The 25,000-nt window shown below is 41.5% G+C and overlaps 1 protein-coding gene and 1 long non-coding RNA gene across 4 annotated transcripts in view; one reads left to right on the plus strand and one right to left on the minus strand.

The window, feature by feature from the left end:
* Nucleotides 1-4,224, plus strand: part of LOC134518265 (uncharacterized) — a 5,152-nt gene extending 928 nt beyond the window's left edge. Inside the window, exons 2-3 of the long non-coding RNA XR_010071919.1 lie at nucleotides 1,222-1,288; nucleotides 4,128-4,224. This is a non-coding gene — a long non-coding RNA (uncharacterized LOC134518265). The remainder of the gene's footprint in view (nucleotides 1-1,221; nucleotides 1,289-4,127) is intronic.
* The window catches only part of ARHGAP15 (Rho GTPase activating protein 15), a 339,525-nt gene that overhangs the window by 36,217 nt on the left and 278,308 nt on the right, over nucleotides 1-25,000 (minus strand). The window lies entirely within an intron of this gene.

A 25,000-nucleotide genomic window follows, 5' to 3' on the forward strand; every position in this document is an offset into this window, starting at 1 on the left:
TAGAAGCAGAACAATGTTCTCCCGTGGAGGAATGGCCAGCTTGAGCAGAATTTCAGCTCTACTTAAACTCACGCCGCGCTTCCAGTTGACAAAATGGCGGTCGACCAACGGCGCTTGACAACCTGATTGGCACATGCGAAATTCAAATCTAAAGGCTCCTCACGGAAAAGGTCTCCCAAACTGGCGGGTTGACTGATAACACTGAAAGCAACCCACCGCATTTATCACCCTCTGCCTCGACTCGAAACTTCGGAAGACGGTAACAGCAGTGCTCCTTATGTCCAAGCTACTGGCCAGGCAGGCGCAGATCAGCAGGCCACGCTGCGCAACCTGTTTCCCCGGCGGTACAGATTTGGAAACGGCAGATATAGCTCGCGAGGGGCAGCCGCTCCATTCGCACCTATCAAAACAACAGGCAGGGCTGCCACGCTTTCAGCTAGAGGAGCGGCGCGGGCGAGAGGCAGCACCGCCGCGGGTGGGAAGGGATGCTGCGCCGCATCCCGGCGGGATGGGGTGAAGGTGGTCCAGCGCTGGCGGCCAGGTGACTTCGTCGGTCTGACCTGGTTTTCTCCTCTGTCTCCTAAGGACAGACCCTTAAGCATCGTTTTTCCCTTGAAAGTGTTTTTTTCCCTTTGAAAAGCCTTTTTTTTTTTTCCTTTTTGTTTTATTTTTCCCCGTTGGAAATTTAATCTCATGATGCAGCTATTAGCATCAGGTCTCTCCCTGAAATGTCATGTGTTGCCCTCCCCTTTTTGTGGGCTCCTAAGAGCATCCTTATGGTCGTTGTGGTGGGATTCAGTCACTTAGATGCTGGCAGCTAATCACATCGGAGAGTTACCCTGTTGTATCCCAGCTATCCTCCAACCGCGCCAAGACGGGAGGAGTTTCTGGGACACGTCATGGAGGTCTCAGGTGCTCTAAGGCATAGTAAATGACACTAGATGCATCGTATTTTCGTAAATTTATTTACCTGGTGTAACTGAGAATTTATTTATGTATTTAGAGATTGTATCCACAGGTGTGCAATCTATCTCACTAGCTTTTGCTCTCAGTGGTGGGTCACACTCCATCCCCGACATTGTCTTCCACTGCCAAAGGGTTGGGGAAGGGGCAAGAGGAACTTGGGTGCACACAGGGAATGTTGTCCCAGCACATCTTGACAAAAAATCTCTCATTATGGAAATAATTTTGATCTATAGCTGCAAATCTTTCGATCTATAGGGCACAGCTGCTCCCATGGCTGGTGGCTCGTGTTGGACGTGAAGCAGCGCCATGCTGAAAAGACCAGGTAAATCATCGTTTTGTGTTTACTTAGCTTTGTCCCACTGATTTTACGGCACGATTTTCAAGGGAAGATTCCCTTTGCAAAACGAAATGGTTCCTACCTTGTGTTAAGCCCCAGTAAGAAATGGTTGAAAGCTTTGATCACAAGCTACCTGTTAATACACAGAATACTAAAGAGCCCTCCACAATCACAGGGGGCAGTACAGAATTATTATTATTTTTCATTTGTTATAAGCTTACTATTCGTAATAATTTACGGACATTCTTGAATTTATAAATATCAAGACTTTGCCAAATATTTTAACTGTCCCTCCATGGCAAATCGTCTTTAAATACTGGCTGTTTTTTCTTTTTAACATTTACTTGTGGACCAGAAACACTTGCAGTCTATTGCCCCTGGCCTTCTGTGAGAATGTTAGTTAGCAATGCTCATAAAAACTCAATTCATCAATGTGAACATAATTTGCTATGAACAGAAAGCTCACAAAAGGGTGAATTTGTCAGATAGACAGGTGGCCTGAGATCTCTCCCTGATACTGAACGATATGAATAATAGATTCTGGTAAATGTATGCCAAGACTTGAGCTGTAAACACAGCTGCCTCCATTCCCTTCCAGAATAACAGCTTCGAGAACGAAAGCACAGGAACCACAGTTCCACCTGAGGACTAAGCCTGTGCACGTTCACACACACACACACACGCACACACACACACACAAACGCAATGTACTTGCAGGCTCACAAAGAAAACAAGCCCCAGAAAAAGGACATAAGCCCCTTCCAGCTTCTTTTGCAGACCCTTGCTACGAACGGATTTTAACATGTGTGGAGAGCAGAAGGAGAGAATAATAGAAAACATTTAAAATATATTTTAAAATATCTGCAGTCACAGAAATAAATCTTTCTGTGATCCAAACAAAAAAAAGAAAAATAAGAAATCCAAAACCCTCAGCTGGCTTTTGTAGGTAAAGGATGCAGACGTAACATAGAAAAAAAAAAAAGTGTCATAATATCGCAGTTGAACATGTATAAAATAAAATTATAGAGCTTTTTTATCTTGATACTTCTTCCAAAAATTAGTTGACTGTAATGCTCCTAGCTAGACCTGCACAATTTTTTTTTGGTTGTTTTTGTTGTAGGCTATTGGTATTTATTTATACCGCGTTCATTTTAGCTGGGATTTTTAGGCTTAAATCATTAATTACTGTCCATAGACTAGGGCAGAAGGATATTATATGTGCAAAGATGACCTTTAGGCTTTTCTAATGAACAGCTTTCTGCTGGAGGGTTGCCCAACATTAGAGCAGGCTGAAAGTCTGTTCCAGGCGATCCCGGTGACCGGCGGTACAAAAGGGTCACTGTCATGTTTGGAGACCAGTGGGAAGGACCAAGTCCTGGGTCAGGCCTTTCTGGCAGCGTCATGTAGGTGGGAGGAAAAGAACCATGGGACAGTGACTTTGCGTTGCTGGAAAAAACCAAACACATCTTCAAATGGACTCAGTTGGGGCCAGCCACGTTCATTTTGAGAGACCGTTAACAGTGCGGTACAAATGCTCTGATGCAGTTGACTTCAAAGGGCAGCCGTGTAATGTATTGCAGAAGAGAATGGTTGGCTGAAGGGCTCGTTTTGGGCTATCAAACGCTTTTATTTTTGCAGTTCTAGCTGAGGACTCTCGGCTTTATTCTTTGCATGGACAGGGTTTAATATATTTTTCCTCTTATAGGTATAAAACAAAGGACTTTTCCCATACAAGCATGCCTTATTTTAGGGATAAGGCAGGCTCCGTATTTGATCCTCCCCTGGCAGTGATATAGCCCAGGAAATGAACTGGGAATTGTATCATCTGAAGTTCATACATGTTTGTTAATATTTGTTATTTAGGGAGGATGCTTCTCTGTAATGAGTTGGCTAAGGTGAGAGACATGGAGCACTGAATGCAGAACCAACACGTCCTAAAGCTCCCCAAATGTGACCGCATATGAGATATTAAAGGCAAAATGGAAGTTCTGAACAAATGAAATCACTGTCAGAATAATAAAAGAGAAATGAGCTATGATCTAATCTGTTTTCTAGCAGTGTCACAGAGGAGCTATAATAAAAGCTATTTGCAAAGTTCAGAATCATTTCCCGTGCAAAGCCATTCACACACTGTACGACTCCGGACAAATGGAGGGGGTCTTGGCTTTGCCAAAAAATTGTATGTGGCTAGTTTACTATTAGTTTTAAGTTTGTGCACCTAAATTTCCCAGTTGGCTGCAATTTTAAAGCTCCCTCCCTCTTTGAGATGGCACATGAACTTGTGCACCTGGTTTTCTCCCTCTAATTTTGGAGTATCCTCCTCACCCTTTCCCGATTACAACCTGCAAGTGTAAAGGACAAACAGAAAAAGAATAAAGTCGCATCGCTGGATGCTTATCTATCATCTAACCTGCTTTTGCGCCGCGCACGCTATAAATGAGAGCAGAGTAAAAGATGTATTGTGTCCTCGTTGGAAATGCTCGTTCTGTTCTTCTCCTTGGAACAAAGCATGAAGTGCAATCCCAGTTACGCTGCGCCTCTATTTCTGTGGCATCGCCCCTGTAAGCAGCGTGTGAGGAAGGGACGCACAAAAGGGACACGAGGAAGGATGAAGCGAGTGTATAAATGCCTGTTTCCTCCTTGATCCTCACAATGCATATGTGACAAGTGATCAAAAACCCGATGGAGGCATACCTAGAGCCATGCCTAGGGGCAGTGAAGCAGCTTCTCCATACGCTCCCCTTTTTAAAGCAGGTAAAAGCAACTTAAAGCTGTTCAAAACAGTGATAGTTTCCCCGCGTTATTTTTTTTTTGCGTATTAAAGGGGATATAGGTTGGACAGCTCGAAATACGACTGAACCAAAGAGAAGAGAACATGGAGCAGAGCTGAGCTGACCTTACTCTAGGCTGTGGAAAAAAAGTATGCAAAGGTGGAAAACAGCATCCTCCACCGATTTCTGCACAAGTGGAATAACAACAGCAAGCGAGCTCTAGCTAGATTTTTCTCATTTCAGTTTATTGCCTTTTACTGTACATAGATTAAGGCATGGCAGAGGGAGAAAAAGAAAGAGAAAATACTATTTCGGCAATATAGCATCCACCGGTTTCAAACTTGTGGACATCTGCAGTGGAGATTTAAGAGCAGCATGGACCCCATGCGTATCTGTACACGGGCTCCCTGTCCATCAAAGGGACTGGTGACCCAGAGATCTCCTACTTAGATGGCAAGAAATGGACTAATTGGCATCAATGGGAAGAGCAGCAGCGACAGCGAGCTGTGGGACCTCCCCGCTCCCTAGAGCCTGACAGTATGGCTGGGAGGTTTCCCTCTAAATGTTTTGGTGTGTGCTTAGAAGTTATCTCCTGTCCAGGATGGCGCCTATTGGAAGTGCAGTTTGATATGGTCATTCGTCGTGAAGACCTGGTGATGAGCGGTCATAAATCACCTCCTGGACTTCATGGGGCTGGGCACCGTCCTCTGTGAGAGAGGGTCTTTCAGACCTGCCTGTGTTGCTTAACAAAGAGACCTGAAAAAATGCACCCAGGATTCATGTAAGTCTCAAAATGCAAAAGTGGGCAAATCACTTATTTGCACCCAAATCTCTTGATTGTCTTTGCACAAATCTCTCCCTAATCCTCCCAATTCCCATTACATTCGTCTTCCTTGTCTCACTTTCCTCTTTGCTTGCCAGTCTTTCTCTTTCCCTCAGATGTGTCTTTGTGCTCCAAACCAAAAAAAAAAAAAAACCAAAAAAAAAACAAAACAAAAATTATTAAAAAAAAATCGCAGAGTGGGGGATTTATTCAATAGCAATAAATCTATTATCTGGCACGTGGGTAAGGTGAAGAATCTTATTCTTTTATCATTTCACCGGACATGGGCGTTACTACGCCAAGTGATAAAATAATTCTCCTGCTGCCTGCAAAAGCACCATCATGCAGTCAGCGTGAGTCACAGCATAACCCAAAGAAGACAAATAAATGTATGACGCGCTGCCTCTACGTGGCGGGGGGGGGCCTTTTGCGTGGAGAAGACAAATATTGAGGCCTCTGGTGGAAGCCACTATTGCTGTGCCAATAGAGATGACTGTGACTGGCTACGGGGACCCGAAACGCGGGAGCGCACCCCGTCGTGCCATTGCATGCTGGACTTCACAGGGCGATTTTGGTACTTTCTGACGTACTGAACAGGAAAGCTCAATGGACGGCTTAAAAATAGGAAGCGCAATCCAACCTCGCTACCCATCCTATTATAATGCTGGTGTTATTTGTTTATACTTTAAAAAAAATAAAAAAAAAAAATCACAGAAAACATGCAGCTTCCATGCATTCTTTTTAATTCAGTTTCTAGCTGACTGATGAGAGAGCTTAAGATCAGCCTGTTGCATAAAATGAGACTTTCTATGTGCCTAAGCAATATTTCTATTCTGAAAAAGAAAGTTGATTTGTGTTATCTAACTTTGATTTATTGAAATCCACCTCTGTCTATACTTCCAGAACTCCAGCCCCAACAGTACTTGAATACAAAATATTCTTTGTATTTCCATCGATAAATTATTCTTCATAACAGTACCTAGTCTTTCTCACGCAGCCTCTCATTTCCACCTCCACGCTGGCACATGGTTCCCTAATTATGGCTAATTATTGCACCACAATCAGCAATAACAAAAAAGGATTTAGTCAGGTAAGCTTGCCGCGGTTTTCTGCGTGTGATACAGCTAACCCTGCTGTTTCCATCACAAATGCATCACCGGTACGGTAAATGTATTTACAAAGGAGAGAGTGGTATATAATGAACAGCATTCTATAAGGAATAAAATGCATTATTATTTATGAAAAGGAACATACTACATAGCACACAGCGGACAAACTGATCAAGAAATAGGACGCATAGATTGATTTTCTGATCTTTTGGGTGTTCCCAAAAGTCACAGTAGAACTACGTGGCTCCACAAGTAAGAAATGACCTTAAAGCCACAGGAGAGTCCCCGTGCGTAGAGGAGTCCTTTGGTGACTTAAAGCTGCCACACCGATTCTTCTGAAGTCATGACTCGGAGCCGGCTCAGCTAGACCTCAGCTTTTTGTCCATAAACTCACAAGGCAGACGTGCCACAATATCCAAGGTCTAATTAGGCACAAACATCCAGTGGAGTGTTAATAAAAGCCATAAAAAGAACCAAATATACTGCTTTTTTTTTTTTTTTTTTTTTTTAATCGGGAAAAGGGAATTCCAGGAAATTAAAAAATGCCAAAAATGGCCAAACAATGCCAAAAAAAAAAAAAAAAGTCTGGTGTGGTGAATGAATTAAAGAATAAAAAAGGCCGATATTCCTCCCAAGGGTATGTAGCCAGCCTCCTGGAAAACAGCCTCTGGTTGCATTTGGAGCGAGGCGGGCGCACCAGGGGACGGCAGGGCAGCGGGCGCACCCCGCACACGGTCTCCTAGCGTGTGGTATAGCTCCCGGGAAACACCTCCAAGCTGCTGGACCAAGCATTCCTACATCATTTCTCCAGCGTGTCGTCTTCAAGCCGACACCTCCCTTACCTCCCGCTGGAGGAAAATACATGGCAGGCACTCAGCTAGGGTCAGGGAGTCTGCGGTCACAAACTAGAAAAGAGCTGCCTCTCCCAGGTCACGGTCCCTAGCGTGACTCCTACGCTATTTGGAGGTTTGACATAGCCTTATCTGAAGGGGTTTTCTGTGTCTTTTTTTTTTTTTTTAATGGAAAATTTATAAGTGTTATGTATACACATACCCACGCACGCATATATATTGTAATAGCTGACATGAATAAAAGAGTACAAAGGGAAACTTATTTCTTCACTAAAAATGCAATTTAATCCCTCATATATAAAAAAAAAAAGCCAAACCCAAACTTAAATTAAAATACCACCCCTCCTTCCCCCACCAAGTCCCAGCGGTTTGGCATTTTTGAAGAAAAGTTCCCAAGTACCCCAACGGTGAGTGGCGAAGCCCGAGTGCACCACTAAGTCTCTAACTCCCCTTGAACTATTGCACTAAACACAGAGACGGCCCTTTCTTCCCTAAAAACGTTCTGGGCCACGAGCTGGATGTGTCAGCAATACAGCAGATGGGGAAAACGTATACAAGTATATTAATTTTGTGGCCCAGATTTATGCAGAACGCATATTTGCACAGATTTCATATAGGCTTTTCAAGCTGGTTTTAACCCTTACGAGATAAGACGTGAAGCCTGGAAAGAGCGCAGAAGTGTAGCAAAAAGGTTTGCAGAGCCGGGGAACGGAAAGGAGAGGAGGCCGCTGGCACTGCTTGCTTTGGTACCTGATTTACACACATGCCTCAGTTTACTCACTGTGAAATATTTATACTAATGCTAGCGATCTCACAATGACTTTGCAAAGCTTAGTTAATTAGCTCATAATTAATTAGGTTCTTAAAGCTTCCTGGATGACAGCAGAGCTGGGCGAATAAAGCCAAAAAAAAGAGAGAATATTGTGATTTATTCCTCCCCCCCGCCCCCGCGCTCCCCCCAAGGAAGATCTGCTGATGTCCCTGCATGTTCACAAATATTCAGGTGAGCATTTTCATTCGCTCGGGAATCTCCCAAGGACAAAAGGGCTGTGCATGCCAGCCTGGAGAAGTGTTTCTGGGAACATTCGTACCAGATGTGTGCTCATGACCATCCTGAAAAACTCTTTTCATTGTTTGCACAATGATTTGTCAACGAGTTATAACTGTTCATGAATTATTTGCCAAAGGAAAAAAATAAATTCCCTAACGGCTTTACAGGCTGGTCTATACGCACTTTTCCAACCGCTTTAACTCGAGCCGTTTAGAAATGAGTGCAGCCACTTTGGTGCGACACCCTGCTGGGGCCAGAGATGTACCCATATCTAGGATGGGGCCACTCGATTAATTTTTACTGTGGTCTACTGAGAAAGTCTAATGAGGGCTGCAATTTTTTTTTTTTTTTTTATTTTTTCCCGAGGTTTACTGGGTAAACTGAGCCAGGACCACGGAACGGCAGTGATGGGCAGCCGTGGGAAAAGCCACTCTCAGCGCTGCTCTGCGTCAGGGTTTTCTGTTTGGGTAAACTTGGGGTAGCGGTACGCCTCCGAAGGGTTTCATTTATTTATTTTTGGTTGAATAGCCCAAAATAGAGTTTACATTATTTACACGAGGACCGTTCCCCGCAACTGTGATGGGACTCTCAACCCTCAGAGAGATGCTCAGAGACCTTGGACAATGCCTTGAGAGGGACTCAGCAGCTTCAGCAAGAGCGTGGCCAGCAGCCCGAATTCACCTGAGACGGCAAATACACACCAACAGCAGAGAAACCACAAAGAAAATGCCCTCACAGAGTCTGCTGGAGACGAAAGGGTCTGTCTCTGGGCTTCCTTCCCAGCCTCTGCCTCTCCTGGGCTTAGGTGGCCTTTCTGCAGGACACGGTAGCACCGACACCTCAACCCACGCGCTGCTTTCCAGCAAGGACCGTTCTCATTCACTGCATTTTATATATATATATATACTTACTGTATAAGCTAGTCCATAAAGAGACTTGATTTATAAGTATCAATTTAATACTATTATAAAGTAAATACTTCTAACACTGAGTATTGTATGTAAATGCAAAGTATTGCAAAGCTTCCCGACGTGCTCTACAACCGACCTCAGGCACCTTCTGCGCTAAAATTGAGGCAACTTTAGAATTAGCACATGCCTAATCTTTATCTATTTTTGAAGTTTATCCAGATAAACGTTGTATTGAGGCGCGCTGGGGACACGTAAGACTTACAGATAGGTACAATTAGTTTTGTGAGGCTGGTCGTGTTTATTTTGTGTGCAAATTTATGTCACTATACATGCCCACACTGTGGGTCTGTACCTTATTGTCCCAACCAACATAGCGAGAGAAGGATAAAGACTGTAAATTATCCCTTAAATTTAACTCATCCCCAGAACATCGTGGGACTTTTAATGCCTAATACACGGTGAAAGTGACTGACGGGAAAACCCTGTTAACCCTCAGGTCCAGAAGATAAGCTAAAACATTTTCAAAGAATTCATCGTTCCTGGCATCATAAAAGGGGCTCGGTTCATCAGGTGAATAATTTCCAGTGGATTTTTAAGGCAACTTCCATGCAAGTAGTGCACAAACGGAGACCAGTCTAAGCCACCCGTTAAAATATTCTCCGCAGTAAATTTGACAAGCTTAAGCAAAAAAAATATTTGTATCGAGTGAAAAGCCTGCATTTATGTAGTACCTTATTCAATAACTCAGGAGAACATACAGTATGCTATCTGCAGGATAGCATTTTTTTTTTTTCCTCCAGATGTCTCTTTTTCCTTCCAGAAGTTGCAGAGCATTGGACAAGCAGTAACAGATGATGAACACATGCATAACTACAAATGGGCAAGCTGATTGTTTTCAGAATTGGTATAAACATTTGCTCTTGGATTGAGATTTAGCCCATAGCAAATCTTTACATTCTCGTTATAAACCTCTGACAAAAAGAGCTTCTAATGAAAATGCTGACAGTGTGAAAACGTGGTTATGGTCAGGAAAACAAATGGATAAAAAGTGGCATTTTGTAGTTCCATATGTATACTTCATCAGGGAAGTCTTTGCTAAGTTTACATTTCAAAGCAAAAGCTTGATGATAACTGCCTTTCCTACCCTTTGTATTTAGGGCCCCCAAACCTACTACTACTACTGTTGTTTCCTACACTAGCATTTAAAGAAAAAATAAAAACAAAACAGAGGCTGGGATATGAACTTCTCTGAGAGCTCAGTGAGAGAGCGAGCAGCTGCATTTTTAGCATCTCTCGTATTTTTGATTATACAGATAATAGTAGAGCCCAACAACCCCAAACAGGACACGGCCTCGCTGCAGTAGGGTGTTAAACACTGAAAAAACAGAGAGGGAGGGGAAGCACACATGGAGAAGAGAATTGCGTTGTGTGTGTTTGCATGAGGAGCGCGGCAGGAGGAGGAGTCCTGTGTCCAGTTCTGGGCTCCCCAGTTCAAGAGGGACGGGGAACTGCTGGAGACGGTGCAGCAGAGAGCTACCAAGAGGATGAGGGGACTCTCTTATGAAGAAAGGCTGAGGGATTTGGGTCTCTTCAGTCTGGAAAAAAGACGGCTGAGGGGGGATCTTATCAACGCCTATAAATACTGAAAGGGGGGGTGTCAGGAGGATGGGGCCAGGCTCTTTTCGGTGGTGCCCAGAGACAGGACAAGAGGTAACGGGCACAAACTTGACCATAGGAAGTTCCACCCAAACATCAGAAGGAACTTCTTTCCTTTGAGGGTGGCAGAGCCCTGGCACAGGCTGCCCAGAGAGGTGGTGGAGTCTCCAACTCTGGAGACATTCCAAACCCGCCTGGACGCGTTCCTGTGCCACCTGCTGTGGATGACCCTGCTCTGGCAGGGGGTTGGACTAGATGATCTCCAGAGGGCCCTTCCAACCCTATGATTCTATGATTCTATGAGGAGGAAGAGAAGGAAGAGGAGGAGGAGGAGGAAGAGCCCAGCAGGACAGGAGAAGTGAGACAGGCACTTTGGGAAGGCTTTCTTGGGAGGTACATAAAGAGGTCCCTGTCCTTCTTCTGATGGAAAGTGGGGTGTCTGGAGGGCTATGGCGTTTCTTCTAAACTTAGACTTGATGTTCTTTTGGGCTACTGTGATGGAAGTGCCAATATGGGAACGGAGGAGGACTGCAGTGTCGGGGAGTGTTTCAGCCCTGCATTATGAGAAAAACAAAGCAAAAGGAAAAGACGATTTAAGGCACCTAAGACATGTATGGGACTGATGGTTAGCATGAAGGACAAGGGCAGGCTTGTTAGCTTTTGTATCCACAGGGGTGGGGAGAAGTTTGAGTGGGTAAAACAGCCCCAGACACAACATGCCCGCATCCTCGCCAGCCATTTCATGGGCCTCAGGGCAGCACGTGAGAAGAGGCGCATGCATATAAAGTCTATTGAATATTCTTTATCAAACCACAAGCAAAGTGCAGGTCAGTGGGTGAAAAAGGAACAGAAATATGAGTTTACAGGCACAGACCATCTGAATGTTTTTTGGGGCAAGCCACCGAATTAGGTGCTATCTGACAGCGCACTTATGTCTTTCTTCAACACCATCAGGGCTTACTAGGCTTGCTTTTAAACTAGCAACTATGGAATAAAAGAAAAAGATAAGAAAATATAAGATAGAAAAAGAAAAAACAAATTAAAATCCCCAACCCAAGTTCTTAAGAACTAGGAATGTCAAACAAACATGGCACTGATAACCAGGAGCAAATCAGACGATGGTGCAATAAATAGGGCGTGCAGGGCAGTAAAATCTGGGACAATATTTATAATCACATCCCTGATTATGGTGGGGAGGGAAGCAGGGTCATGTCTTGGTGACCAATGGGTCCTGTCTCGTTCTGGAGCCCATTATTATGAGAAAGACACTGAAAATGGTCAAGATACTCACGCAACCCAAAACCCTAAAACTAAGTAAAAAGAAAAAAACAAGCCCAACCTCAAATACTGCGTTAGAAGCAACGATGTGTGTGGTGAGATGAAAAGGAGCTTGGTTAAATCATGACTGAGGATGCCAGAGGAATGAACTACTAACACCTGAAGGAAGCAAACACGAAGGATAAGAACGGTACCTCCTCCGGAGCCAGCAAGAGTTTTGTTAGTGATTTCGGTGTGACCAAAGTTCTACTCCAAAGAAGACAGAGGAAAAGTTCAACACAGTGGAGAGGATATTGGAAGTAACGCTTTTTGCATAAAGCAAACCAAAATGTAGCTGAATTTCAGGAAGACCTCCTGACAGCAAGATTGCCCGTGCAACTGGAAAATCCTCACGCTGCCACAGACAGTAAACAAATACGCTGCTCAGAAAGCCTTCGCTGCCTTGTGCTATAATGAACGCAGAATTATATCATTGCAACAATATACACTCGCTGAATTTGACTCCACTTGAAGAGATGAGAGCTCTTAAGTTGCTACGTTGAAAACAATTTAATTGAACCTGGCTAATTAGAATATAACAAGTAGTTAAAAATTATGCAATGCTTTAAAAATCTTTTAATTAATTTGAAATTCTGATGGCAAATTAGTAAATGTATGTCAGTAACTTCCTGTGCTTGACTCAGTACATCACAGGAAAAAAAAAAGACGATATATTTTGTCAATAGGGACACTGAGAAAACATACACAAGTAGAAAATAATAATGTAGAGTAAGGAATAATTAATTAATTCAAGCTTCAAGATAAGATCACTGTGTCCTGCTGACCCTACATGTTAATCAGTTGATTGATTAATTGCTACAATCATAATAATTATAGGGTGTAAATCTAAATACATTTAATGATAGTTTATACTTAGAATAAAAATGTCTTTTATGTCTGCTTATCTTCGTCATTTCTTGAAGCCTAGTCATATTTTTTCTTTGCCATAAATAAACCTGAAGCATTTTTAGATGTTATCTTTGTGATGAGGTAGGTTTATACTTCGTTCATTTGATCAGCAATATTTTTTTTGTGGCCTCCACCTCCTGTCTAATGAAAAATATGTTCCTAGATGAGAAACAATTGATTATGTGCAATAACAAATTCAGCTTCATCAAAAGCTCATCCTTAAATGAAAGACAAGGGGACATATCAATAAGCTGTTGTGTAGTTATAGACTGTCTTTAAGCAGAAGAGTTTTATATATCGAATGCTTCTTCTGCCACATAAACTCCGTCTGAGGTGAAACGGTAAAGCTGATCAGCAGCACAGAAAAATATCAAAGAAAACAATCCAAAGAAAATTAAGAATTCTGCTGCTGATTTCTGATTTACTGGCAATGCACAAGATCTTGACATCTACGTCATCTTTGAATTCATGCAGTTTCTCATTAAACCTCATCGCGCTTTACGACTGCACTAAAAGAAAGGTACGGCGCCTTGTACCTCAACTGGCATAGCTAAAATCCAGTTTGCTGCTAAAAAAAAAGTACATGTAGAGAAGAAACAAGCGTTAATCTGTTAAATCTGTTGAACATTGTTAAAATGCACTACTAAAGACTAGATCTTGAGTTACTAAGGACTCCCTAAGTCAGTAATGAGGTGTTTCACTAGGAATGACAGGTAGAAGTTGTAGTTGTTTGTACTCTGCATGTCCCACGGATAAAAACTCCTGCTTTTATTATTGCCAGCCTGGCTAACAAGTCCGACATGTTTAGTCCTGACTTCAACTTAGATAACTCCTTTGTGTTTCTCTTGAAGTGGAAAGTGGCATGAAGTGGGAATTTCATTTGCTTCCATTTAAACCGAGAGAGAACAGCAAAACCCCTTGGTGAATCAAGGATCAAATTTCTCCCGAACATTAAAAAAAAAACAAACAGAACTTGATTTTAATTCCATTCTTGCCATTGCAAAATATTAGGATGTCTTAAATAAGTGTGTGCCTTAATTTTTTTTTTTTTTTTTAAGACAATCACGTTTCAGTTAAAGTACAGACCTTAACACCAGATTTCATGACCATTTTCAGTTGTGCACGATTTTTGATTCTTCCTTTATGGAGTTGGTATCCAAATACTGCTTTGCAAGTCTCATTTTGCAGTGATATTTGTTAAATAAATAATGCTAGGTTAGGAATTATAGTATAAATATTTTAAGGAGCCACTAAAACATTTAAAAAAAAAACCTCTAACCAAGCAAATTCCAAGTGAATGAACTTTTACAGCCTTCAAAGGGTTACCTGACCTTCTACTTTCGCAGCTTGCTTGACTCAAAGTTACAGCAATGGAGGAGATAACAGTGAAACTGTACTATAAAAATAAATTACTATCATGAATATTAAGCAACAAGGATATAATAAACATGACTGCTTACATGATTCTGATTTATTGATACTGATTTGCTAGTAAATTATCACACAAAGTCCTCATTTTAGTTGTTCGGGAACATGTGCAAAATAAAGCTTGGTGGACACTTCCCAAAGACCTTGACATCTGTCACTGAATTCATACTTTGGGATTCTTGGTGCCTTTTTTTCTGGTATGTGATACAGTGATGTATTTACTTTTCCTTTCCACAGATTACTCTTTTTTTTTTTTAATTTTTGGCTGCCTGGCTTCCTTAAACTCTCTTTTTTAGCCGTGCACAGTTTTTAGAACTACTATCATGGAGGTTCAGCTCTGACACAGTGGAACAAATCCAGCTGCAAAATCTCCTAAAGGCTGTTCATGCTTGTTCTGTTAAATAGCGCTCACTTTGAGTCAAGAGGTTTCATTACTATATTTATGAACCTCTTGGCACCAGGAGTTGGGATTTCCCAGTGCTAAGCATTAATGCATTTTGCATCACTCTTTAGCATCGGGAACTCTAGATCACTGGTGCTGAGGGGTTAAAGACAGTAAAAAAAAAAACCCCGAGATCTTTATTTCCAGATAGGAATCTTCAGTGGATGTGTGCGTGCTTGATCTGTGTGTGTGGACAGTCCCAGCAACTATCAAATAACAGAGGTAGAAAACCGGCTGCCGCAGTCACTAACTATCAGGAATTGCGGGTTTTAAGAGATCTCAGCGTTTTCAGTCTACTGCCTATATTCTGCATCAGATATTTGTTATCCAAATTGATGGAAAGTATCCTGTCTGAAAATAGGATTATTCTTCTTTAAATTTAAAGCCTGCTTTGTGCTTATGTGGCTTATATCACTTCATGACATGGTGTGTTATGTCAAACCTAAGATTATTTTTGGAGATTTCTGAGACAGAATCTACTTCATTTTGCCTGTCATCAGCCTAAAGCATGTGCCAAAAGACCCCTTTTTTGAGGCAGTGATTCACAAATACCATCTGAACTAAAGGACAGCTACCGCTTCAAAGCAAAAACACATATCTTGGATCAAATTCGACTAACATCTCCTAAAGTGGTTACTCTCATCACAGTGTTGATACTTCTCTGCGGAGGCTTTATATCCCCACGGTGGGCTAAATCTTTAAAAAATGTTAATACACTTAAGCTTGCAAGCAGGACTGTAGCCTCATCAGGTGCCCTGATCTGTGGCGTAAAGAAAAACAAGCAAGGACCTCAGCTGCAGAGAGCGTAGGTTAGTTCTGGCTGCATGTGAACATACAGACGCAAATCACACGCGAGCCAAGGAAAAGGCTATTCTAGAAGTGGCACTTGATAGCCCAAGGCTGGAGCTGCAGAAGCGTATATAAACCTGCCTGCCAGGCAACCCTGCCTGCTTCTTCCAGCTTGGCTTTTGTTTGAAAAGGAAAAGAAAAAGAAGAAAAAAAAAAAGGAAAAGGAGGAAAGGGAGAGGGAGAGGGAGAGGGAAAGAAGAAAAAGAAAAATAAAGGGAAAAGGGAAAAAGAGAGAAAAAAGAAAAAGAAAAAGAAAAAGAAAAAAGAAAAAGAAAAAGAAAAAGAAAAAGAAAAAGAAAAAGAAAAAGAAAAAGAAAAAGAAAAAGAAAAAGAAAAAGAAAAAGAAAAAAGAAAAAGGCAGAGGAAGGGAAGGGAAGGGAAGGGAAGGGAAGGGAAGGGAAGGAGAAAAAGGAGAAAAAGGAGAAAAAGAAAAAGGAGAAAAAGGAGAAAAAGGAGAAAAAGGAGAAAAAGGAGAAAAAGGAGAAAAAGGAGAAAAGAAAAAGAAGTTGTTGCAGCTTGAGTGCTCATTTTGTTTGCCCTCCTTATGGGTAGGCACCCCGTGAAGGTACCAGGGCAATTTCCTCCCTGCACCTCTTTACTTTCCGTGTCACCTGCAGGAGTGTGGGGAGAAGATGTACGGTGCAATTTAGACTGGGGTTTAGTCCCCGTCACTGCTCATCTCATGCTTTCTCTATACACGCAGCTCTTCCCCTTTCCGTGACACTGTAGGAGCGCCAGCTTGGAAAATATTTCCCTTCTTCCCTGGGTCTCTCCTCATAACCAGTTACAAAAACACCAGGTACGTCATACCAGCTTAAGCACATCTCCAGTTCTCAGTTACATTTGAGGTTTCTGAAACCTTTGAGAGTCCCACCTTCCTGGTTGCTTCAGAGTTTACTTTTTGTATGAGTAATTAATACACAGTTTGATTTTCTAGGCATCTAAGCAAACCTAGGTAAAGAGGATTTTGTGTCTGGCTTGCAATTTTATTTTTTTCTTTTTCCCCCCAGTGCAACGCTATCACTCAAAAGCATTTAACAGCGAATGAGTCAGACCATGAGCTGTCGGTGAATTAGATTGTGCTCCTGATCTTAGCGAGATTATCTGTGTGATATACTACCTTCCCAGGCAATTAAAGCATTAGTGCTTTGGCCAAAAATGTAACGATAGTCAAACGGGTTAACAGGCTAATGAATTTTATATAGAAGGGAGTCAAAGGGAACAGTTTGACTCTCCGGGAGGCAAGACAAATTGCATTTTATTTTAAAATTGTGGGCATTTCCAATTTGATACCTGTACTACAAGCAAAAGGCAGCGGGTTGCCGATATATTTCTGCGTCTAAGGAAGCAGCCTTAAAAGTAAAAGTTTTGTTCAGTGAGTTTCTTGTGCAATACGTTGCCTCGGGGCTGCACGCTCTCTGACACCCGTTCAGGAGGAGGATGTGCAGCACTGCTCATTGCTTCCATTCCCACACTATTTCTTACTTTACTTGACTTCTCTTTTTAGCTGTTATCTGGTACAGCTGGTGTCGTACAGCTGCTAAAGACGCTTTTCCGCAGCCACATTACCCAGTTTTCCAGCGCTACTTTTTCACAATTTGTGTCCCTCAAGAGACATTTTAAACCCTATTAACTTTGAACTCTGGCCCAGCCTTGGTAAGAACACAAACCCACCCTCACATTTAGACAGCATCACTTTTTCCAAAGTATTTCAGTTTGCAGTCACGCTTCCCGTGGCAGACCCAGATCTGCTCAAAACGGTGATGTCGGGAGGCCAGGCCCGTATCAAGCGATGTCGCAAGGTGATGCTTTCAGGGAAGGAGACCTTCCACTTCCCACCCTGGCAAACCTCTGCCTGATTCGAACCTCTGACTAAATCTTTCCTTGAAATTCTATGAAGTTCCATGAGTATTCTGCGTATCGTGCTATTGTGATTATTCCAGTCATATTATTATATTTTTTTTATGCCCGTTAGCAACGTGGCTTTTTCCTTTTCCAACCTCGTATGGGTGCTATTATGGTAAACCGTGAGGATATTGTTTTGACCATTCATGACTTGATTCTGTGCCTGCCTACTTTGTGGAATTTTTAAGACATTTAATTTCTTGTTCCCTTCCCCAAGCCATTTTCAGACCATTTCTAGAACATTACCAGAAAAAATGAGCTGTTGAAACTCTTTTCTGACTGATTACTGCTCTCAGGTACAGTAAAGGTAGAAAAACAGGGTCTGTATTATTTAATTTTAGTTCTGCCAGATTCTCACCTAAAGGTTTGTCATGGCCCTAAGTGTAAAGGCTGAAGTTACGCATTTTCTCCCAGCTCATTTAACGCATTATGATCAGGAGTCTTATCTGAAGTTATGACGAGCCTTCCCTCATGCCATAGTGCTATGTATAATTTTCATCATTATAAAAGAATATTTTATAAAACTACGAGATCATAGTCCATAGTAAGGCACATTTTATGGCTGGTTTTACCTGCCAGAACTTGAGGACCCACAAAGTTATACAATCTGGTGGAGAAATTTCCAAATGAAGAGTCTGATGTCAGGAGGGCTTGGGCAGCGCGGTAGGAGCACCCTGGGGTGCTGGAGAGCCCTAGGGGAGGTACCTGTCCCTTGAAGGACCGGTATAAGCAAACACAGCTTAAATTTACCAGGGGCCAAAGCTGCTTGAAGTATTTAGGATGCATAAAAGTACTCCATAAAGTTAGGTGGTAGTCCGGGTCTTCAAATACCTACATGACAAGGACCAGAGACCAACTCAGTTGTCATCTTTTGCCACCAAGACATTATCACGTCTATTCTTTACTGGTCCAGGTCCAACATGCCACCACACAGAGATGTGTGGTATTACTCGTATTTGGGGAAGGTAGCAACTTGGTAAGAAGGGAGAGGAATATGGAGGGAGGAAGACAGCACAGCGATGGAGGTGGTGACTTTCAGCATCCTCTTCTCTTGTTCTTGAAGGTTCTTCTTTTCCCTCTTCCTGGTTTTCTCTTCCCACTTCCTCCCCCCCTCATCTCTTCCATTTTTGCACCTCTGAAATTGTGTAACTGGGGCATTATAGGCTGTTTTTCGTCCTGTTATTACTTTCCCCGAGTGGAAGCCTCGCTCACAAGCCTGATGAAACATTTTTCCCCTCAAACCCAAAGTGCCAATTCTCACTTTGTCAAGAGCTCCAGTAACCTTCATGAGAAGTTCCTCTCCCCCTGCCTCCCGCAAACACTCCAGGTTACAGAGATCTTGTCACAGTCACTAAATAGCTCCTTCTCTCTTTTTTTTTCCTCCTCTTTTCTGCCCAGTGTTGTTGCTCCGATTTCTCACTTTCTCTTTGTCTTCTCTTTCACCATTCTCTCCTGCTCAGTTTTCTCTGAGCTTCTCTTATGCTAACCCACATATGAACTCTCAAGTTGGCTTGCTTTGTGCTTCTGCCCTTTCTTTCCCTTGCAAAAAGAATGCCTTAACCACAGATGAAATTTAAATCACGCAAATACATTATTTTCTGGGCCCAAAACAGTAAGTAGAAGAGGAGCAAACAGAAACCCATGTCTTTTTCCATTTGCAAGTTTTTGGTTCCACACTCTGTCAACCGGCAGTCGGTGTAAAGCTAACAGAGAGTTACTGGAGCCTCAGTGATTAATCTGGCTAACGGTCACAAATATAAACAACTTCTTTGCAAATTGAAGCGAGGCACGCTGCTTCCCAGATGACGTTTCCACCAAGCATCCGATGACTCCTCCAGCTCCTCATAAACATTAATGCTCTGAGCACCTGTGTCCCACGGCAGGTAAGAGCCCAGAAAAAACCCCACAAACTTCTAGCCTTTTTGGTCTTTGTGCAATCGAGAACAAGAGGCAATTTTTGCCATAATCCTGCTTAGTAAGAGCTGTTTGCATGTCCTGGTTTCAAAGCACTATGCTGGACCTACCATGTACAGCAAAGTTCTTGAAAAAGGTTCTCGCTGAGCAGATTCCTGCATATTTGTATCCAATAATTTATTGTGTAAGCATTAAACCATTCATATCACAAACACCTGTGCAAGCCAGTTGGCCTAGTCAATTCTTGTTTAACATTTAATTATGAATATAATTAGCATGAGTTAAGAGACAGGCCAGGCATCCGCAATAAAATTTCCACTATGCTAAAAAAATTATAACTGTAATAACAAAAAAGACCAAGCTGGAGGAGAATATGTCCCTCCTGCGCAAACTTTTGCATGACAGCAAAAATTCAGTCCAAATTCTTTTAAAACTTTTTTTTAAAAACTTTTTTCGTTTCCTTTGATGATAATTGGAAAGACTCCATCCTATTTTTAAGACCAAATTATACAGCTTTTGTCTTCCTTTATTATTAAGACAGTTTTCATCACTGGTGCAACGCTTTCAGTGACGTTCCTCAGATTCTCCTCATTTTCTTGAAAGGTAAATTAACTGTTTTGATGGTGGCACTGGAACACTGTGTTAGGTAAAGTTCATGGGGAAAACTAGTTAAAATATTATTTCATTGCACATCTAAGAGTTTTATGACGTGCTCTTTGTAGCCCAACAAAATTGTGTGCTAACAGAAGAAAAGGATTAGTAAAAATCACAACATAGCTCGTTTTAAAGGCAGATGATCATGTTTAGGAAAAAATAAAGCAAAGTCAATCTAGAATCAAGCTCCCTATGGACAGGTGTTACCTGGGCTTCTTCCTTCAGAAAGCAAAGCCCTGCAGAGGAACTAAACCTTCTTGTCAAGATTTTCTTTTCATTTCCCTTCCAACAATTTAGTTAAAACTTTCTAAGCAAAAAAACCCAAACAAACAAAAACCAACAAACCAAAACAAAAGCAAAAAAAACCAAAGGAGGAAATGTTTTACCCACAGATTTTCTTTTCAGTGCCCTTCATTTCTGAACATGTTGGGCTATTTCCCACCTGAAAGGAAAAAAAATCTATTCATAGACATGCCCTCCAATTTTTTATTTTTTATTTTCCTAAAACAGTTGCTTCCAGACCTGGAGAGATCTATTTAAAAATGCTGATGAACAGAAACTGTTCGCAACTGTGAAGGGAAGGTCATTGAAAGAGAACTAGGAGGTTACTGGGGCATACTGTTCCTTGACACCTCCTGGGAACAAAAAGCCTGGAAAGAACCTCTTTAGGTACCAGTTTGCTGCTATCACAAATATGACAGCCTCCGTTTACATCTTCAGTGGAGGCATTCTTCCTTACTGCCTTGAATTTGAGTGGAGACTGTGCTAGAATATGGTCGCTTTAATGGTTGAGAATGTTACAGCTTAAATATTGTTGCAGCCAGTTTATACACCTCTCTTGTGGAATATAGCTCTTCAGTTTAAACTGCACGTTCTCCTCTATTTTTTTTTTACTTATTGCTTCCATTCAGGATGATAATATACACTTTTTGTCTGTATTTTGTTAACACCTATCGATTAGAAGCCTTTCCTTCTAGTCTCTCTGTGTTCTGTATCAGCTTAGCATCTCTTCTGAAACGTGAGGGTTTTTTCTTTCTATTCCAATATCAATTAATCATTCTTGAACTAGAATTTCACACAACTTTCGAGCTAAGGTTTCAAAAAGCTTTCCAAAAATGGATTTAATAGTTCTCAGTCTCCACTGAAAATACCTGGTACCAATTTCTGAATGAGCTGTTGTTATTATTGTTAATATTATTGTGCTTGGAGGAATACATACGTCTAACAGATATACCTCAGAGATATTCATATATTTACAAGGACAGATATCCCTGAGATTATGCTACCACAAAATCATTCCTTTTTTTTAAGAAATCCTTTAAAGCGTTGCACCTCAACTTTTGAATTCTTCCTGTTTCTACATATTTTTTGTTTTGTTCATGTTCATTTTATGGATTTCTACTGCCTTCCTATACTTAGATTTGGCCAAAAAGGTATTAATTATGATTTATTACGTGAGATGTATTGTGGTGACCTTGGATTTGTTTATAAATCACCACGTTCACATGAAATTGAGGCTTTCTGATGCCATGCCAAGCCCCAAAACTTCCTTGGACAAGTAAATGGAGGATAGGAAAACGATTTCAATAGGAGGCTCGCCAACTGTGAATCTGAAGGCAGTTTGATTAGGACTCGAAGCCCACAGATTGAGATTATGACAGAAATTTGCATAATGCCAGAGACTGATAAGATTTGGTTTCTCAGGAACCTATTACGTGATGATGTTAAGAGACTGTCATGGATTTCTTACAGTGCAATATGCTGACTTGTCTTTCCAAGACGAGTTGGCCTTGAGCCTTGTTCTTTGTAAGCCTCGAGTGAGGTTTCTTTAGATGTCTTTTGAAAATCTCTTTAGACATCTTTTGTAACTTTCCACCAAGATGATACACGGATGTTATGACTGTCAGAATAAATGAATGTATTTACTTCCTTTCTGTTTCCCAGCTACTATTTTCATAACACTGCATAGTAGTTCAGAGCAGGTCCTTGCTACACCATGTTTTCAACCAATGTAGCTCTGTTCTTCTTTCATGATTATGTATTGATGACTAGATTTGCTTATTGCCTCCTGACACAGTTTTTTTTTTGCCTGATTTTGGTGCAGACAGCTTCCCTGCAAACTCCTCAAAAGTTACATTATTCAGTGCAGAATTTGCTATGGCCTGCTGAAGACCGAAGCGTGATCATTGCCCAGATAGATGTGAGTTGCTGCAAAATGCTGCCTCAAGCTACACAGGCAGAGGGTTCTTGGGGGACCTTTCTAAAGCAGGGCTAGAGCCCAAGAGCAGAGAAAACCTTTTTTTCTGATGTCAGCTGTACCGGAGATGAAGACAACTGACCGACATGGGGAGGACTGACAACTACTGATAGCACTGCTACCTTCTGCGGCTTTACAAACAGTCTACCATTCCCATGAAAGAAGAGTTTCTTGGTTTGCTATGTTATCATCATAGATTTTGACAGACAAAGACCAGTGAAGACCAGTATCTCACACCAGCAAAAGTTTTTTATCTAACGTCTTTCAATAACCAAAAAATTTATAAAACTCTAACACGTGTAAGATGCTAAATAACCATCTTCAGTTTCCATATAGTAGGGTAACACATAAGATTAGAGGATTGATAGGAATGACATTGTGAATTCTGCTTAGCATGCACCAGGAGACCCTAATTGATATATCGAAAGGATATGTGTGAAATCAGTTGAAAAAAGTGTTAATGGTCTATCAGAGCAATCAAAAAAAAAAAAAAAGAAAGAAAAAAAAAGAAATCCAGATCTTGAAAAGCCAAAAATTATATGAGTATCTAATGTAGACCTTAGGTAGTGTCTAGGCACTTAAATTCACCTTTATAATTCTGAAAAACCTTATTCAACTGCCATCTATCCCTGAAGGTGCATGAGCTAATTAGATGCTGCGATTGTGACCTTTGAAGAACTTTAGGTGCCTATGGCTCTACTTCTCCCTGTGCAGAGAAAGGCTTCTTTTTCTGCCAGGACTGAAAAGCTTGAGCTCCAGAGATGGGGGATTATTTTGCCTAACTGCCGGGGCAGGCTAGGTCCTGTGGGGGATCGGCAGGACCTAAGCCACTAACTGGACCTGGTGCCCTACAAATGCTGTCCCTTCTCCAGGGACTTGGTGGCTGGTGCGGATCCCATGTTTTCTGTTCCTCGTGCCGAGGCCCGAGATATCTCACATTGGGTTGTGGATTCCACCCGAAAGCCTGCAAGTCCGATTTTGCAAGTCTACATTTTCATTAATCTCATTCCTGTGTTCATCTGCCTTAAGTGGGAAGCCCACAACAGTAACAGACACCTTCATTCACAAAACTGTCTCATAATTCTGGCAAAAGGAATTCTATTCAGAATACATACATATATCTACACATCTGTGTGTGCATTTTAAACAATAAATCACCTATTTATCTACAGCACTTTTGTGACACCTATTAAATTCATATTAGAGATAAGGAACTGAAATGAAGGCATAATCACCAGACCTCATTGAAAAAATCTTTCCAATGTAGTAATCTTTCCAACCTGTTGCAGAGAAAATCAAAGACCTGAACTCAAGCCTTCCAAACCAGAGACAGATGTTGCAGCTTTGGGAACTGGGTGGAATTTTCCTTTGTGAAATATCAGTTGGGGTTTTTGTAACTGCAGTTGGACAGATGCACTGTCTATACAGATGCACAGTCTATACAGATTTCTCCAGCTGAAAGGATCTGGAAGAACTAGTCGGTATTTGAATATTTCCTATGCTGTGGATATCATATCATTGCACAGAAGGCTGTAGTGGACAAATTTATTTTTTTTCCAATGCTTTCTGCCTGAGACCTTTCAAGAAAACTAGTTCAATTAAAATAAAGGTTTACAATCAACTAACACATTTACCTGCTGGTATCTCCTAATAGATTTTGGGGGTATTTTGGTAGATTTTGGGGGTATTTGGTAGATTTTTTTGTTTCAGTGGCTGAAGTCCTGGCATAAGTTCGTATGGCCATGCGGGTTGAATTCTGTAAATAAGGTGACTAAGTGTTTCAGTTATTGGCACTTCTTCCACCTTGCTCACATGAAGCACAATTCTACTTGCAGACAATCTGTTGAACCACGTCTGTTGATCTTCCAGAAAATCAATAGAACTATTTGCGGTGCTAAGTAATTTAAGTGTGGCTGAACCTGACTTCATAGCAGCATTTGGGCACACTTTAGAAGTGCATATTTCATCCAAAATACCACAAAATGACTTGCCAGTAATATACTAGACAAAGTCCTTGAAAAAAAACCTGCTTTCCAAATCCTAAGAAACAAAATTAGTATTAGGTCAGAGGTCTCGTGGCCTTCCATTTATCATTTATAAATTCTCCGATACAAGCTATATGGACAGTAATTATGCAGCTTCAGCCTGGCAAGCAGAATTCTGAGATTCTATAATGCCCTGAATTATCTTCTAATATTCCGGTCCTATCTAAATTGTTCTCATAGTATGGCCATATCTAAAGTTATTTATAGGGGAAATTGAAGGTGGAGAGCAAGCACTTTCCCTAAAATGGTACTGTAAAGTTTTGTTCCCATACACATAAAAGAGATGTTAATTAAAATAGCGTCATCCAGGAAAAGTAACACCAAGCTTGCTATGGACTTTTTCAGATAATCTTTAAAATAGCATCAGCATAAGGAGTCCATGGCACCTCTTGGGCACTCATTCCTCCCGAAACTTCTAGCTAAATGACTAAATCCCCAAGAAATACTATTGGTAGCTTGTTATTACCTACGACAGGTAGGTTTTTAGACCACTTCATCTTACTTACCAAAAGTATGGCTCTGACTAAGGGTTGCTCAGTGCCGGACCAAGGATATAATCATGGCAGGGTGGGAATATGTCCTAATTACCCTTTTCCTAGCCGTCATCAGGTTGGTTTATTTCTGGCCTTATTAAGCGCTCCTTCTAACTGTACTGCACACCCATGCCCTGCATGCTAATAATTCCCGTTTTTGAAGAATGAACAGAAAAAAAAACAGAGATACAAGAGCCTCTTTTTCACAGCAATCGGAAGAAGAAGGGAAATTTTCTAGCAGCTCAGTACTGACCAGGCAGAGTAATTAGCAC

This window comes from Chroicocephalus ridibundus, chromosome 7, assembly GCF_963924245.1.
Source record: "Chroicocephalus ridibundus chromosome 7, bChrRid1.1, whole genome shotgun sequence".
In the NCBI taxonomy this organism is placed as follows: Eukaryota; Metazoa; Chordata; class Aves; order Charadriiformes; family Laridae; genus Chroicocephalus; species Chroicocephalus ridibundus.